Here is a 7,897-nt window from a genome sequence, read left to right on the forward strand (position 1 = left end):
GAGCCGCCACCTCCCGGCTAGAAAGCATTCTGTAGTCAGGATGTGGGAGCCCAGAGAGGTAAGCAGCAGAGGGTGTGGGAGCCCAGAGAGGTAAGCAGCAGAGGGTGTGGGAGCCCAGAGAGGTAGGTAAGTAGCAGAGGGAAGCAGGCAGTGTGGACCACTCTTGCTCCCTGGCATGCAGGCAGCATGGATGAGAAAAGCAAGGGTAAAAGAGGCTTGGGATCAATACTAAATTCTGCATGGGTGGGGGTGGGCAGGGAAGAGGCCAGAGGACTCTCAGACAAGGTGGAACTGCAGCTAGGAATGTCACGGGAGCAGGGCAAGGGTCGCACGGGTCTCTGATGAGTCCGCATTGAGGCGGCCTGAGAAAGGGGAGAGCAAAAACACAAAGAGAAAGGCGTGTAGCCTATGAAAGCCAGAGGGAAGGGTGTGTCAGAAAAGTCAGTCAAGGAGTTTCAAGGCAGTCATGCCAGTAGGGCAGTAAGCCACAGCCAGGTGGGGCACCGGTCAAGGAGGGAATGGTGCCAGGAAGTAGGGTACCACTGTCTCTATCAGGAGTTACTTATAACTTCCATACATTACAAACTGGCTTATTCCAGTGAATCCTCACAACTAGCCATAAACGTGGACAAAATTCAGAAAGCGGTTGTGTTGAGGCAGGAGACGCCAGCCTGACAGACTCGCCCCACAGCCACTCTGCCCCTCTCAGGGACAGTCTGGGTTGCCATTGTGAAAATCACTGTACTGAAAACCGCCCCTTTGTCTAGGGTACCACGCTGCAGACATTACCCACCACCCCATTCCCGATTTCCTATACAATTTGGAGCACATAGGAAAACTCACAGTACACGCGGTTCCCTGCTATGTGTGGTCTTGGGGGACCTGCTGGGGTCTTGCAGTATGTTCCCTGTGGATGGGGTGGTGATCCTCTGTTCAACATGGAGCTGTAGTGGCGACTGCATTCCCCCACCCCAGTCCAAGGGGAACATTTTAAATATTATATCATTAAAGTAGTTTTTTTTTATAGCTACTCTTTAACAGAACAAGAAAAGTTCCCTTCTATTCCTGGGACATGATCTGAATAATTCTAATCCTTTAAAATGTGTTGAAACTTATGGCTCAGCCATATGATCAATTCTCGTAATGCTCCATATGCACTGGGAAATAATGTGTATGCTGTCATTACTGGGCATGATGCTCCAAATGTGCCAAGCACACCGAGTTGCTAACCACGTTACTCAGACTGAGTTTTGTTGTTTACCCGTTCTCTCATTTAGTATGGGAGGTGAGTTAAAATTGTCTATTGTGACTGCCAAAGTTTCTATTCCCCATTTGAAGGGTGTCAGCTTTCTGCTATGAAGTTACTAAGTTCATGTGAAATTTTAAAGATTTTATTTCTAGTGAGTACACCCTTTCACATTACAGTATGTCTCTAGCTCTACTTAGCCTTATTTTCTTAGTGCCTATTTTTTTTTCCAAAGGACAAATCTGTTAGGGTTCATAGTGTGCAGGAAAGGCTTAGTTGGCTCAAATGCAGTATGTTCCAGGAAAGAACTTGCCCTGAATAGACTCCTGGGAAGCAACTGCTAAGCCCATGGAGTCCTACTTCAATGTGTTACATGGCTGAGGCTTTCGGCCGTGTTAGCTTCTAAATGTTCTCCCTGAAAACTCACTGAAATCCTAACCTAGTGCCTTGGAATGTGACATTGAGGAGGAGATTAAGGTAAAAAATGAGGTCAGTATCTGGCAAGTGTCTTTAAAAGAAATGGAAATGTGGACAAAGGCATGCAGAGGGAAGACCTCATGGGGAGGACACAGGAAGACACTTCTCTCAAACCAAGGAGGGGCTGCAGGGAAACCAGCTCCTCCCACATGCCATCTGAGACTTCCAGACACCAGGACTAAGGGAAAGCCCTCCTCTGTTGTTTAACACGCTTGGCCTTTCTGGAGAACCTAGCCCACAAATATGACCAGCCAGCTTATGCAGAGTGTGATCAACAGGGATGGCCTATGTATATTTAACCTCTTGGCAGCTTATGGGATATATTTTCTGTAACACAAAAAATAAAAGACCCAGAGACAGATATTGGGGTTCAAACTTCAAGCTGAAGACCAGAAACGCAAAGCAGCCGGTCACTAGTTCTCACCTCTAGCTCAGGCTGTAAGGGCTGATTCAGGAATGAGCTCTTCACCAACCCTCAGACTGCTGCCTCTCCTCAGTGCGGCTGGAGAATGAATGCCTCCTACTCAATACTGAAGACCTACTCCTATCTTTTACACCCCTCTAGTGCTGGGATTAGTGTGATCTGTTACTCTCTTAAACTGATTCAATCTTGTGTATCCCTGGGTGGCCTTGAACTCACAGAGATCCGGCTACCTCTTAATCCTGAATCCTAGGATTAAAGATGTGTACCACCACCTCCTAGTTTCTGGCTGCTGGGATCAAAGGTGTGTGCCTGGCTTCTATAGCTTGTGACTAACTTTGCTTTCCCAATTCTCAGGTAAGATTTAATAAATCATAAATATTATGATACTTCAACTTTCCATTTTTGTTTTTGTTTACTTTCAACCTCTGCATCTTTATTAAGACAAATCTCTTGGAGCAATGTAGTTTTTTCGCTTTTCCTTTAAACTACCATCATCTTTTACTTGGATAATTTAGTCTGTTTACATTTAATATAATCCCTGGTATGCATTACTTTCTACCCAGTATGTAATTTTTTCTAGTTATATCAGCTATGTGTTTTGTATTACTTTTTCCTCTTTTTTTGGGTGGGTAGGGGTTCAAGACAGGGTCTCTCAGTAGCTTTGGAACCTGGGATTAAAGGCATGCACCACCACTACCAGCTTATGTTTTGCTCTTTATTGCTTGTATTCAATTGAATATTTTTGCTTTTTATTCTCTCCCACATTAGCCTTTGTTATGTGTGATTTTGTTATTTACTATTCACACTCTTGTGCTGCTTTTGTAGTAGTTACTCTCAGGAACAAAAAGCCTAAAAAGGTCCATGTGCTCATTTTTAATTTTTTCTCAAGAAACTTATCTTCATTTTTGAAAAATATTTCCACTACAGAATTCTAAGAAATTCTAGGTTGGCAGTTATTTTCCCCAACATTCTAAAAATGTTATTGCCTTCTGAGTATGTATTGAAAAGTCTGCTGTCCATCTGAGTGCAACTGCTCAGGCTCTTTTAAAGACTGTTTATCCTGTCTGGGTTCATTGGTTTCCTCTATTTGTGGACTGATGGCATTCTGTTGTTCCTAAAATGATCATAATCTAACATAACTTCTTGGCTATCATTTTCCTTGTATCTTTCCAAGACTATGGTTGTGCCTCATATATTCTTCTGTATTATCTATCTTTAAAAAAGATTTGATGATTCCCCCAAGGAACACCTCACTGTCCTCGGGGAGCTGATGGGGGGTAGGCTGTGGGGCAGTTGGTAGGGGGGATGGGAAGGTGGGAGGGAGAGGGAAGGGGGTATTGATATGTAAAATGATTGTTTCTAAATAAAAAAGGGGGGAAATCAAAACAAAACAAAACACTTTGTATGCCAGCCTTGATGTTTTCTGCTCTATCCTAGTCTGTTCCTCTCAGTCCTACTAGTTCATTTCCATTAATCTTCTCTCCTGTTTCACCAACATCTATTCTAAGTATCAACTGCATTTACACACACACACACACACACACACACTCACACACACACACACACACACACCACACACACACTACATGTGCATGTACCTATACACACTATGTATGTATATATGCATGTATGTATGGTGTACACACACTATTTATGTGTGTGTATATGTACACACACACACACATACCCTTGTCTTCTAGGGGCAGCTATAGAGTGAGACACAAGGTAAGACTGTGGTCCTCCCGAGTTTCATTGAGCAACATCATTGCTCAGACCTGCTCCTAAGGTGTTGCTCTCTACAGACCCAACTAAGACCCCAAACTCCATTTTTATCTCTTTAGAATTGGGATCACTGAAAGCTCACTCAGCTTTTCACCAACTTTCTCATTAGTCTTAGCTTCTCACCATGTGGATTTGATACACAGACAAATGTTTCAAGGGAAACTTCTACATTTGGGACTCCTGGCCCCTTGGGGCCTGGCTGGGGTGTGAACCTTACAATTAAACGTTTCTCCCTTCTTCGTAAATTCCTGGAAGTTCTGCCAGCTTCTTCCCTTAGCAGTACTGGCCCCATGCTTGAATTCCTAGCATGCCTCTTTTCTTTTGGCTTTTTTATTATAATTTTCTTTTTTGAGTTTACAGTATAACATCATCATTTCCTCCTCCAAGCTCTCCCATGTACCCTCTCCCTTATCATGGCTTTTTGTGTCTCTCTGTGTGTTCCTAAATATGCAAATTTAAAACTCAGCTCATATAACATGACCTGTATGTGATAACCAGTTGGTGTGTTCGTCCCTGAGGAAGACTATTTCTCTGCTCCCAACATTCCTTAGTTGCTTGTAGTCTTTGTGTAGGGTTGAGTCCTCCTGAACTTTATTCGTTTTATTTATTTTTGGTTTTTTGAAAAACCTGCCTGTCCTGGAACTTCTCTGTAGACCAGGCTGGCCTTGAACTCACAGAGATCCGCCTGCCTTTGCCTCCCAAGTGCCCGGCTGAACTTTAGTGCTATTCAGAGTCTCCATCTCATAAATAAAAGCACCCCAGGCATAAGCAGTGTGCCTAGCTCACACGGTCCAGCCTCTTCTTTGGAAGCTTGGCTCCTTCAGTTCTGGATGTTTGCAGCTGTTCAGTTTACTCAGGTGATGCTGTAGCCCTGATTTTCTGGCTTTTCTCAATGTCATCCTCTGAGAATGCTACTTTAACCAAGCTTATTTACACGTATGTGTTCTCTGTGTGTCTACCACATGTGGGAAGTGCCTGTGGAAGCCAAAAGAATGTGTCTGATCCCCAGGAGATGCAAATAAAGGTAGCTGTGAGCCACCAGATAGGGGTTCTGGGAATGGAGTTTGGATCCTCTGACAGAAGGAAGCACTCTTAAACAGCCATCTTTCCAGCCCCTGGGAATATGTACTTTGCTTTTCTTCTCTCTCTCTCTCTCTCTCTCTCTCTCTCTCTCTCTCTCTCTCTCTCTCTCTCTCTCTTGATATGGTCTCACTATTTAACCATGGATGGCCTGGAACTCTCGACGTAGATCAAGCTCACTTCAAACTCAGAGATCTACCTTCCTTTGCCTCCTGAGTTCTGGGATTACAGATGTGTGGCAGGCAATGTACTTTATGTGTATGAGTGTTCTGCCTTTATGTATGTGCACTGTGTACATGCCTGGTGGTGCTGGAAGCCAGAAGAAAGTATGGCTCTCCTGGACCATGACTGTGATCCACCATGTGGTGCTGGGGAGCAAATGAGCATCCTCCGCAAGAGCAGCTAGTGTTCTTAACCATGAGCATCTATCTCCCCAGCCCCAGGGAATGGATTTCCACAGACCATGTTAAACAGTATATTTCTAGACAGAGCAAAATGGTCACATGAGAATGGTTGCCCTTATTGAACGCTCATTACTGATCAGACGTTGTGCTAAGTGGCCCCATGAAATATGTCATTTGATTTTTGACACCAGTCTCGCAGGCTAAGTAATACATCATTCCCACTGTACAGAGGTGAAACAGCAGACTTAAATGATTAACTTGCCTAGGCAATCTATGGCCCAGAAGCAGATGCATGCATTTTGTTTGTTTGCATTTTATTTCCTTTGAGACAGTGTCTCCCGAGTAGCCTAGGCTGGCTGAGAACTCTCTATAATCCTTTTTCCTCAGACTCCTGAGTTCTGGAGTTACAGGTGTGTGCCACCATGCCCATACACTTTAACATTTTAAAACTGGTGATAAGGTGTGTGTGTGTGTGTGTGTGTGTGTGTGTGTGTGTGTGTGTGTGTGTGTCATAAATTTCAATTTTAATCAAAGTATACAATTCAAGTGACATTGAGTACTTCCACCAGGATGCTATGCAACCATCACACATTTATTTTCAAAACTATTCACTGACCCACACAGAACTCATTAGCCATGTATCACTTTAACCTACCTTATTTGTCTTTATGATTTCCTGAATCCGGAGATACTCAAGCAAATAGAATCCTACCTTACTCTCCCTTCATGCTTGACCGGCTTCTCTGAATGTCTACAAGATTCACCCATGCCGGAACTCATGCCATACCCTGATCTAAACAACCTTCTCCTCCTCCTCCCAGCTATGGGAGACTGGCTTCAAGCTCCCTATGTAACTAACAAGAAACTTAAATTTCTGATCCCCTGGCTTCCATCTCTCAAGTGCTCAAGTTACAGGCATATGCCACGATTCCCTGGTTTTATTTGGTGCTGAGGCTCAAACTCAAGACTCTGTGCATACTATACCAAAGGAACCATACTCTCAGCCTGCAAATTCTTTGCGGTAGAATGACAGCCATTACAAGATGCACCACATCTTGTGCGTCCATCCATTCAACAGTTGTTGGACACTTAGGGTTCACTCTTCGTTGGGTGAGCATGAATACTGCAATGCCAACTGCAAGCATCCATCTGACTAGTTTTCATTCTTTTGGGTCTAAACGCAGAAGTGCATTCACTGGTCCAATGACAATTCTGTTTGATGTGAGGAAGTGCCAGAATGTTTCCCACAGCAGTTGCGCCATTTCCCGCACTGAAGGCCTTCACTTTTTTGTATAAATTCATTTGCTTTTATTTTATGTGCATTGGTGTTTTGCTGTGGGTACCTGGTCACCCACAGCTGGAATTACAGACAGTGCTGGGAACTGAACTGGGGCCCTCTGGAAGAGCAGTCAGTGCTCTTAACCGCTGAGCCATCTCTCCAGGCCCAGGCTTCACTTCTTTACAGCCTCACCAATACCTTTCATGTCCTCTTGAGAGTTCAGACATTTGAGTATGTGTGAAGGACATACTTTTGCCCACGTTTTTCCTTAGCTTCATCTGTGTTAAGTAGAAAAGTTTCTTTCTACATTTTTTTTTTTTGAGGCAGCATCTCTCTATTATGCAGCTTTGGCTGTCCTGGAACTTACTATGTGGACCAGAGTGACTTCAGACTCAGAGATCACCGCCTCTGCCTTCTGAGTGCTGAACTTAAACGTGCTCCACCACGCCGGCTTCTTTCTACATTCCTTTTGTTTGTTTGTTGAGACAGGGTTTCTCTGTGTGACACCTCTGGCTGTCCTGGAACTTGCTCTGTAGACAAGGCTGGCCTCGGACTCACAGAGATTCCCCCTGCCTCTGTCTCCCGAGTGCTGGAATCAAAGCCGTGTGCCACCACCACCCTGCCTTTCTATATTCTTGACCTTGAACATGTGTTAGATATGCAATCACAAATATTTTATTTCATTCTGCAGTAGAAGTGTAGGTTATGTTTTACCTACTTTATAATATACATTGATGTCCTCAAAGTCTTAACTTTAATAAAGATCAGTTGGTCTATGTTATGTCAAAGAAGCCATAGTCAAATCCAAAGTCATGAAGAGACTTATATTTTCTTCAGAGTTGCATGGGGTCAGCTCTTATACTTAGGGATTGATAAATTTGGGGTTAATTTCTCTCTGTGGTGTGAGATAGAGGTCCAACTTTATTCTATGAAATGGGTAAATTTGAAAAGGCAGAATTAGTGAATAGCTTGCCTGACTCGGCTTTGTGGGGTCGGGGGGGTGTGTGTGACTGCCAGTGAATACGCGATTCTTTCTGGGGGTAAAGAACATAGTCTAAATTTAGAAAGTGGAAATGGCTGCCGGATGCTGTGAATACCCTACACTTTCAACAATGAATTTGTGCTATCTGAATTATACCTCAATAAAGCTGTTATTAAAGGGAACAAACAAAAAGGACAGCCGGTGGCCCAGATGAGGGGGCAGA

This window comes from Phodopus roborovskii, unplaced genomic scaffold, assembly GCF_943737965.1.
Source record: "Phodopus roborovskii unplaced genomic scaffold, PHOROB, whole genome shotgun sequence".
In the NCBI taxonomy this organism is placed as follows: Eukaryota; Metazoa; Chordata; class Mammalia; order Rodentia; family Cricetidae; genus Phodopus; species Phodopus roborovskii.